Source organism: Coptis chinensis, chromosome 2 (assembly GCF_015680905.1).
Source record: "Coptis chinensis isolate HL-2020 chromosome 2, ASM1568090v1, whole genome shotgun sequence".
Taxonomy (NCBI): domain Eukaryota; kingdom Viridiplantae; phylum Streptophyta; class Magnoliopsida; order Ranunculales; family Ranunculaceae; genus Coptis; species Coptis chinensis.
This window is the reverse complement of record NC_141457.1, coordinates 83,628,680-83,640,143: the sequence shown is the minus strand read 5'-3', so window position 1 is coordinate 83,640,143 and position 11,464 is coordinate 83,628,680.

Here is an 11,464-nt window from a genome sequence, read left to right as displayed (position 1 = left end):
AATTTTTTAGACCTGTACTGCAGGGAGGAGCTTCTCCCAATTGAATTTGGAATTCAAGTGTTTTATTACTGGCGTAGTAGTATATTGTATAGTGGACTCAAATTGAAATTTTTGTTTGAACTATTATTTTCTTCAAAAATATGGAGGTGGCAATGGCGAATGTTAGTATAGGTTATGATTGTTAGTAGAATGATATATTTGATTTAAGTTCACAACCATCTTCATTCTCTATTACCGATCACTTCCAAGTTTGTTCATAAAAAATAAGAATAATACTATGTATATGTTGTTGAATCACTTTTTGTGACAGGATTTTAGATATGGCGATGGTGAGCCGATAGATAATGCTGCAAGATTTCATAAGTGGTTTACTCAGGTAAATATTGAACATACTAGATAAAGTTTGTCGTATCTCATGGAATTCTCATAAGTCGTACCTTCTTAAGCACTCTGACAATTTGTGGTAATACTGCATCTAGGAATATGAAAGAGGAGCCTGGCTTTAACAACTCACATTTGGTGTATTTGGTTTGGGTAATCGCCAGTATGAGCATTTCAATAAGGTACATCTCTATCCTGGTAAGGTTCATCAGTTTCATGTATTTTGGGAATTATTGACAAGTACCACTCTGAAACAGATTGCCAAAGATTTGGATTAACAACTTATTGAACAAGGTATTAACCCAATTCACTTGCATATTCTAAATTGCATTCCCTGCATTTGCTTATTTCTCCCTAATCTATTCTTAATTTTCTATGGCCTCCTCAAAATAAAAAAATAATAATAACAAATAAACCTTATTATATTTTTTAATTTTTTAATCTTCTATTCTTAATTTTTCTACACGTGTTTGTCCCTTCATCGACATTTCTAAATAAAATAAAATAAAATAAACCAATTGCCGTCATTGAATGTTGCATCTCCACCACGTCTCGAACTGTTTGTGGCAGTTATCAGGATATCTAACTCCTTCAAAGTTTTGCTGCAGTACAAACATAATAGCAGTAATAAACTTTTAATAACAAAAATTGGTATATTGAAGTAGGTTTAGCTTTGGTTTCTGTTTGTTTGGTTGAAATTGGTGTTTTTTGGTTCGATTTGAGTATTAGAGATTCTATTTTTTACGTGCTGGAATTCCTAACGTTTGCTCAATCTCTTGCACCAATATCGGATGCAGTGACTTGCTGCTACTTCTCTCCTTCGATCTTCAATCGCTCTATTGCAAGGTATGCTTTTCTTGCAATAGTTTTTCTTCAATCGCTCAATTGTTTTTATATGATTTTTCATGAAAGTATTACCACACTGTTGTTCCTATGTTCAAAGAACAAACCGACGTGAAAGTCGCGCCGCTGTCGACCAGATGTTTCGTTGTCGAAAGCACCAACCTGTGGAGTGGTTATTTTGGATGCAGATACAATATTCTGGTCAATCTGTCGTAGAGCATTCACCAGGATGTCATATTCCTCATTATCAACATCTACAACAGTTACACATACTTGCAGGTATGATTTTAATCATCATGAATTATGGACAAATAGTAAGCGTAAAGCCCTAAACAGTTAATATTTTAACATATTCATCCAACCATATGAAAGTTATCCTGAAACAAGGAAAGTGTGAACTATCTCACTCTCTTATGGGTAAAATAGCTTTAATACGCGGGATACTTGCATCTGCACAAGGTCAAACCTTATTAGCACCTCAGTTTGGTAGTCAGTTGCAAGAGTAGTAGCATTGAGTGGTGAATATATATATATATATATTTGGTTATGATTTTCTCTCGGATATGCTTTTTGAATTTAAAGTTGACCTTCTAGAAAACGCTTTTGAACTCAGGGTGCGAATTTGTACTATAGTCAGCTAGAACTCTACAAACACTTATGTTTTCTTATTTTCTTATGAATTTCAGCACTTAAATGCACTCTTGCAGATAAGGATATGAATACAAACAGATCCAATTTATGGTGCCTACGTTTCTCAAAGTTTATTTTCCTATATTAAACGGTACTGGTATTTCCGGTTTCCAAAATCATTGTAATGTATGTTTGTTTTTGCTAAATATATTTTGTTTCAATGAAAGGTGTACTTGATGTCATGGAGGAATGGTTGTGTGCACATCTCACTTTGTAGTGAAGTTTTTTCCCCATGTAGAAGGTATAAATATACTTTTCCACCTTCAAGAGGGAGAAATTTCATAGTGCAAGTGAGCAAACAAAGAGAGTTATCTGTTTCATGGGAATTCTCTTCTACAAAGTAAGCCTACCAATAAATATCCCCCATATGCCTGTACAAAAATGTACAATCAAACACAACGGCCGACGTTGTTTTTTCTCTAAACGCTCTCACATTTACATTGATTTCTGGGTTTTTTTTTGTCTCTGATGTTTTTTTTTCTTTTACTTTATTTATACATAGATTTATATATATTATATTCCCTACACTCATTGACTTATTTACTTGAATATATATATCCTCAATTCTGATGCAAACCTATTGGTTCTTAGAGAGAGAGAGTGAGTTTCTATTGTAACCGAATAAAGAAAACAATAAGAGACAAGGACAGAAGTAACAGGTAATAACCAAGGCACGGATTAGGCTGTCTTTAAGGAAAGATTTTGCCCCTTCCAATGGTGCAGAAAGGCAGCAGTGGCGTCTTCCTCACAGGATTCAATGGTTAACAGCAGTTTGACTTTGCACTAGAACAAACTACCCTCTAGAACGGCAGTATAACTCTCTCTGGCGGCTGACAGTAAGAAGAGAAAAAGAATAGGATGGGGTCGAGTTCTGTTTCTCTGAAGGTGTGAGTTCTGTTTTCTAAGGATTCTCTATATGAACGCAAGGTCCTGTATTTATAGAGGTAAGGTGGTCGGTTCCAGATAGGATAAGGACTCACACTTCCACTTTAAGTCGGTTTCAAACTCTAAGCCAGTTACAAACTCTAAAGAGATAAAGACTCATCCTCAAAAGATAAGTAAGAAGAAACCAACTAGACACCAAAACTAGTATTTAGAAATATTCCTCGAGATTCCAACAGTTTCCTTCGTTGGCTTTATTAGAGTTTTTCTGTTTGACCAAACTCATGACTTGAATTACATGATAACTTTCCACTTTTTTCTCTTGGTCCGTATAAGTACTTTGTTTGAGAGTCCGGCCAGATATATCTATTTGATTGTGTGGTTTTTAATATCCTTATTTCCCCTATACTTCATATTTTTACTGATTTATCTATTTATCCCGGATTATTTGGTTTATGGCTTGTCATTATTAATTTCCTATTCTTTTATCCTTTTCCTCTATTTATTCACGATTTTTTTGGTTTCAAACTCTCTCATACATGGTAGCGACTCACATTTTCCAGGAAATGGAGAAGAAATGTGTCTGATGCAAAGCTTGAGAGGAAGCTTGCAGTGAGAGAGAGGAGCCAGTTGTCTTGCGGTAACTTGCCTTTAGCGGTTGGTGGTATACTATTCACTTTTTCATGCATATCTGTTCACTTTTTCAGTTTACTGGTATCATCTCTTTACTTACATTTATATAAGTTGACCTTTTTAAGGAGGTAGCACGGAGCTACTACCCTAAAAACACCATTTCTGGATGCCCATGCTTTCAAATTTAACAGTGGCATCTATCTTGGAATCTGCAAAAAATCTAATATTTTAAATGGTTGCTCCGAGTCCCTCCCTTAGTTAGTATTCCTCATTTAACATATATGGACCCCCAGACTGTAAAATCTTTAACTTCCATGAATATCCAGTGATCTTTTTATAATATAACATTTAGTAGTGGCTTCTTAAAAATTTAACAGTGGTCCCATGTCGTGTTTATTTAGAAGTAATGTCTCCATTGTATGAACTGAGATTCTATTTACTTATATGAAGTAGGTTAATGAATTCTATAACGTTTACCCTTGGTGAAATCTATGCTTTGCTTTATTTGAAATTTGCAATTCCTCGAAACCTATGAGTGTGTGATACTCGACACTAAGAAAATTGTAACGACTTTGCTTAAGGATTTTGGATGAGCAAACGCCTCCGAAAGTACTTGAGGAGTTTGTATAGCACACACTTGATCAGATTCAGATAAATTCTAGCTCTCATACTCATGGTCCTTGCTTATGTTATCCTATTTTCAATTGTTGTTCTTGACAACCTGCCTGGCTTTCTCGGACCCTTTATACTAAGTAACACAGACAATGTATAAGAGATGTCAAACAAAAGCTTAGTTGTTCTTTTGACGGTTCCAAACATCTGAGGCAGTCTGATGTCCCCAGATATGCCACTGGATTGCTAATACTAAGGTATCATGTTGAAATCAATTAATTTGTTCCATCTCACTACCATAGAGGTATATATGCATGTCTTATTCTCCTTATAAAATAATGAAGTAGATTACTAATGTTTTTATATGTTAATCTCAATTTATTGTTTTCATTGGAAAACTATATAATTTGATCTAGAATAGATCAAACTGCAATTGCCCAACTCATTACAGCTCAACATTGCACGAAAAGAGAACTGCCATGCCCTCTCCTCTTAGCAATTGAGTTTTTCTAATCTAATTTAGGTGAATTATGGGATGGTGGTTTTCTAACTTGAATTTTTCTCTGTCCAAATTATATATATTCCACGTGTTGTCTTCTTAATTAGCCTATTCAGTTGAACTTTTTTTTTTTTTTTTTTTTTTTACTAATTGAGATACACTCCTAATCTTTACCCAATATCATTTATCAGGAAGTGAGACGCTTTCTCAACGGACTAAACTCTAGAAAACAGCTTGAATCAGTTGGTCTCTATGATTCTGCAATCGATCTAATTTCAAATTATGACTGACATGCAGGTAAACTGTGACTCTAAAATACTTCCATTTGTAGCTTAAAGTAGCTTTTGGACCGCATATGATAAAGTAGATGGTAAGACACACATGGTCCAGTTATAGCTTAACCACATTAACGATATAAGAAAGTATCATGTTAGCTAGGGATCAGATTTTTATGAAACTCTGGTAAAAAGAGGTGTCTCACGGGTAAGAAAGTTGGAATTTTTCTGTCTAATAAAAGAGGCTAATATTGGGTCCATACTCCAGTATAAGAAAGTATCCTGTTGTAAGCGCAGATTAAGCGTTTAATCAACCTCCATTAGGTATAATTCAACAACTTTTTTATACTACCTTTAATAAAAAGTAAGGAATAACATGCCCGAAAGAAGTACGTAAAGTTGTAAGCTATGGGGTCTAGCAGTGGGCACTTCATGTGGTTTGTAGCTATTCCGTTATTGTTAAGGTCGTCTACCATATTTTTAAGGGTATAATAACTGTTAGGTAAGGTTTCTTCTATTTTCCTCCACTTCTCATAGAACTTTGTACATTGCCATTTTTAAGTAGGCACATATAACTTTTGTAGTGGGTTGACAGTGGGCATGGATTAACTCTAGAGCCATCGGTGCTACGTGCTTAAACACGGGGATCTATAGTAGGTAAAACTTGATGCATTTTAAGTTGAGCTTAACTTTAAATTGGAATTGGATGGGAATTAAAATATGAAATGGATCCCATTTAGATAGGTATACATAACTCCATGTCTTCTCCCAAATGTCTTTGGCCAAATATCAAGTGTGAGCATGACCAACTATTGCTCATAAAACCAGGTCCCACTCTATTAGCCTACCAAGATGCAAGTTGAATTTCTCCTTTGAATGGTGTACCATGCTAGGAAGGATTTTCTTCACCATCTACTAATAAAAGAACTTGACCATATTAGAACTTTTGGCTTCAAATAATAAAGAGGACCATTAAATCCTACTACTACTAATTTTAGATTTAAATATTGTTGTAGTTGGTTTTTTGTAATCATGACAGTAGTATGTTGACTCATAGTCTATAATACAAAATCTTTAAAGAAAAAATTATTATAAGTACTTGCATACATGACGAGAACTCTTAAATGTAATTTGAGCATTGATAGCGATCTGTCTTTATTGTATATTGTTATGTTTTTTATTATGAAGGGTAATGAAAGAAACAATGGGTTTTACTATTCCTACATGTTCCGCTAAACTCTATAATTAGACCTGAATGGAAATGGAAAAATTGAGAGTCTCAAGACACCATTAATAAGAGTTAGCTAGAATCGAGTCAGAAGAACAACTATTATAGAATTGAGCGGAATTCACTGGCTAAAATTGTTCCATTCTATTAATGTTGGCTATGCCCATGTTCTGTGGATGTATCTTGCTTTTATTGTTACCGTTAATTAGTAATATGAAACTTACATTTAACAAATATGGATTATTTTGCTCAGTATCGTTTTCTTTTGGGATATAGTTGTATGTGGCAGAGACAATATATCATGGATAAAAAAGTGATTATTTGATGCTTTCATTTGCAATATGTTGTTGCAATGGTTCTTAGTTTATTCAATGTGACTACCCAAACTGTTTTTATGGAGTTCTTGGTTTAGTGAGTTTTCTTCTGATTGGACAATCTTTCTTCGGGATTGGTATAACATTTGTGTTGTGTGCCCCATATCAATGCTCGTGCTTTCAACCTAAGAATTATGTTTTGTTCCTCATCGTGGATGACAAATGGATTGGCCTCTTGGAAACATGGACCAGCTCATTGCTCACTTGCTTGCCTGCAACCCATTCCCATATCATCTACATCAAACCTACTAACCATGCCCATCTACCCAGCCATAGTACCAGTAGTCAGTTCATTACTAAGAGCCATTGATTAAAGTAGGATCTCCATTGAGGCGCATGTCTGAACATGGGTTTATGTTCTTCACAAGTACATGCAAGTGATTTTTTTTGGGAATTTATGTTCTTCACAAGAAGTGCTTTGAATATTCATGTGCTTTGTTAAAACCTTAAATTTGTGCTTGCATTATGCCTTCAGTTTTCTCTGTTACTTCATTCTTCTTTAATCTATTATATATTTCATAGCACATGCTCAAATTTGCATTTTTTTGCTCATACCAATGGTTAGTGATATAAACTGAACAAATTAGGCCCGTAGAAATCAAGTATACACCATGGTTTTTGGATGATGATCTACGTGATTTTCCCTAAATGATGTTGAGAGAAGAATTTATTATGAATAAAAATTCAGAAAGGTATTAGCATGACGGCTTTCACACAATGTTTTAGGTGGACAGTCATGAATGTCATCCAACATTGGCGTGCCGAAGGACATAATTTGTTGAAAAATATCCATGAGAAGTGCAATGAAAATCACATAGATCATCATCCAAACAAGTAAGTAAATAGTTACGCTACTCGAAGAGGTTTGTAGTTCCATGTTACATGTATATTCTTTTAGAAATTTCATTTATTTTCTACCAAATTTGTAGTTTCAATGCAGTATGTCTATATTGCTATGGAATTTGAGGCATAATATCTATAGATATCAATATTCTATTGAGTACATCTTTGGATGCGGTGCGGCCGGTGCCCAAGCATTGTGTGTAGTGATTTGTTAATGGTAATCCATGTTTTTGCAGAGTTTTCATATCCCTCAAGGGGTGTCATGAAGATGGACTTGGCCGAACCCAAAAATAAATGAATGTGATTAAATATGAGCATTGGAGCAGTTTATTTGCTGGAACTGTCATTTTTCAATATGTGGTCCAAAGAAATTAAATGGCCTATTTCTTCTATTGTATGAGTAATTCGAAAGAATTCTCTCAAGAAGATTCAAGTTCAAGGTTTTCAAGCTCTGTTGTGGACTCGAATAGTTGAGATTCTTCACTCTTTGATTTGAAGCTGGGGAGGTTGGGTGATAATCAGGACACAGGTTGGTAATTCCTCTAAAGAGATGTCGAGTCCATCATTAATATCTTTGTCTGTGCCAGAAAAGTGAGCTCGCATGACGAGTTTGACCTTTCAGAGAGCCATTTGTCAAGTTCATGGTTGTAGCAAAGACCTCAGCAGCTCAAAGGATTACCACAAAAGACATAAAGTTTGTGAGGTTCGCTCGAAAACTGCCAAAGTAATCGTTAATGGCATCGAGCAAAGGTTATGTCAACAGTGTAGCAGGTTCTTTTTTAGTTTGTAATCTTCGTTCTTGAGAGTGCAACTGACCTCTTAACAAATCCACTACATAGTACAAGAATTCAATTTTAATATAGAGTGATGCAATGATTCATGTGTTAATTCTGCTCTTTCTTATGTTTTACTTTACTTTAATTTTGTGATGGAGTTCTAACCGATAGATTTCATAGATTTTTTTCGTGGAACAAAATTGAAATTTTGACAATAGTTTTTGCTCTAAAATTTTCACTTTTTTTAGGAGTGAAAACAAAGATGAAATCGCACAATTAGTAAAAATAAGTATTTATTTGCCTTCTTTCAGGGACCACATTCTATATTTGTCTTTGATGGTCTTCAAATATTAAACCATGAAGAGGAGTTCTACCATAAAGAGGAGTTCTGAAGTTCTTTGGCAAATGGGTCGTTAGAACAATCTTGATGGATTAAGGTATTGTACAGTATATATATATCATTGCTCATGTTCTTTATGTGCTTAAGATGAATTTGCTATAGAATATACCTGCATCATCATAGTTAAAGTCACTAACACAAAGAATAACTAACAGGAAATCGAAAATTGAATACAAATGTATTGAAATAATCTCAAAGAAAAATTAAAGGGGAAATAGGAAATTGGATGCAAATGTATTGAACTAACCTCAAAGAATAATTAACGGGAAATCGGCAACTAGATACAAAAGTATTGAACTAACCTCAAAGAATAATTAACTGGAAATCGGAAACTAAATACAAGTGCATTGAACTAATCTCAAAGAAAAATTAAATAAGAAATAGGAAATTAGATGCAAATGCATTGAACTAACATCAAAGAATAATTAAGGGAAAATTGAAAACTCGGTGCAAATGCATTGAACTAACCTCAAAGAATAATTAATAGGAAATCAGAAACTCAATTAAAATGCATCGAACTAACCTCAAATCAAATATGTTATTATCGGAAACTGGATCTAACTACATTGAACTAATTTCAAATAATAATTAATGGAAAATTGGAAACTTTGTGCAAATGCATTGAACTAACCTCAAATAATAATTAATAGGAAATTATGGATGCAAATGCATCGAACTAACACCAAAGAATAATTAACAAGGAATCGGAAACTGGATACAAATGTATCGAACTAACCTCAAATAATAATTAATGGAAATCGGAAACTGGATGCAATTGCATAGAACTAACCTCAAATAATAATTAACGCGAAATCAAGAACTAGATGCAATTGCATTGAACTAACCTCAAAGAATAATTAACTAGAAATCGGATAACTATTCTCAAAGAATAACTAACGGAAAATCGGAAACTGGATGCAATTGCATTAAACTAATCTCAAAGAATAATTAACAGTAAATCAGAAACTGGATGCCAATGAACTAACCACAATGAATAAGTAACGGGGAATCATAAACAAATTAACAAAAAATCGGAAACTTGATGCAATTGCATGGAATTAACCTCAATGAATAATTAACGGGAAATTAGAAATTGGATGCAAATGCATCAAACTAACCTCAAAGATTAATTAACGAGAAATCGAAAACTATATGCAACTGCTTTGAATTTACCTCAAAACATAGTTATAGTATATGTAGTGGGAATGTCTTGACAAATATATTTTTGCATTTAAAATGGTGTTTATCTCATCCCTTTTTGTATGATTGGAAATGCCTTGCTATTGACTTTGCAAGAAATTTGGATGAGTGATCAATATAATATTTATATTTTATAGCTCTGTATTGCATAATTGAAAATATTTATTATAATAATTAAATATAATACCACAATATTTTTAAAAAAAATCAAAACTTAAATCATTAAAATATTTTGGAGTTAAATTTTTTTATACATAATAATTTTAAAAAATAGAAATAATAATAATAATAATAATATGAAAACGGTCCCGTTAATATTGGACACATTGAATATTTCTATAAATTTGTGTTTTCAACAAAATTTTTTTTGAATCATTACAATATTCTATAGTTAAAACTTTTTGGTACATAATAATTCAAAAATTAAATTTTAAAAATGTTAAAAAAAAAATCAAATCAATAATACGACACTGGAGGTGGAGGTAAACTCATGATGATAAATTTCTTCTTTCTTTAATATTTATACGAAATCTAGCCTACCTCTTCTCACTTGGTGTCGTACATATTCTAATAACTTGATTCAAAAATCAAAATCCAACAGCACCATACTAAGATTTTTATCGATGAGGATGCCATACTACCATAGGATTAGAGTTTGTAGAATCAATTTATTGAAACCACCAAAAGGGGCTTTGTGGTATGACCTTAACTAAACAAACTATGGTATTTTGCAAAAAGGCTTCACTCAATTGACCCCTAACCTTTGTAACTATAGATTTACCTTGATCTTAAAGTCAAATTTTGCTTCACTCTACAGTGCATCCTTTCTTCCCAAGATTACAAAGTGAAAGTATGATGACTAGAAAGGTACAATATGGTCTCGAAAGTTGTATCTAATTGATTATTTAGGTTTGTATTCCAATTTTCTGACACTTTATTCATTTGAATATCATGGATTATTATTTTTTTAAACAACTTTCATATGTCCATAACCTTGCTACATCAATTAACAAGAAATCGTCAAGATTGGAGAAGAATGCCCTATACATATGCAAACAATCAAACTAATATGGTAAGCAATTTGCGAGGACATCTACTCTATCAAGTTAATTATGTTGTTTTTTTGACATGCTATTTATGAAGTATTAATAGTAGTTTGTTTTTCTTCCCACACATGAGAATCTAGGATTAATAGCGTAATAATATTTTTTGTCCCTTGGTTAATTAAGCGTTATTCTTTTACTTACCATTTTAAAAACTGCATAACCAACAAAGTATTTTACTTGCCATTTTATGTGAAATTTAATATTTTACATAACCAACCAAGTATTTTACATAGATTGGTAACCAATGAGAGGGGAGCTATTTTCCTTGGATTTGAATAGGTTCACAATTCTGTGGGAAACAGTATATATATTATGTCCTCTCTGCGACACAATTTTTTTAGTATTGAGTTTAATGAAATTTAATGCTTAAAATATCCGTTTTCTGGAAAACGGAAAAGAAATTATTTTGGAAAAAAATGTTTGTAGTGTTGAGTTCTTGGTTTGATATATTATGATGGGGGTTTTATGTTAACGTTTGCTTCTAGAGTTCTTCCCACATTAATTAAGTTAAGCTTTCTTTTGTTGAGTCACTATTTTTTTGGTTATAAGATTGCTCTAACATTATGGCTGGATATACTATACTAATTTAATATGGTCATTGCAGAAAAATGTTTAACTATTTTTCATGCTTCTACTCAGTTGCAAGGCAGATTCGGTGCGCACAATTGCACAATAAGTATACTACACCACCAACATATGTCTTGGTGTATTTTGCCATGGAG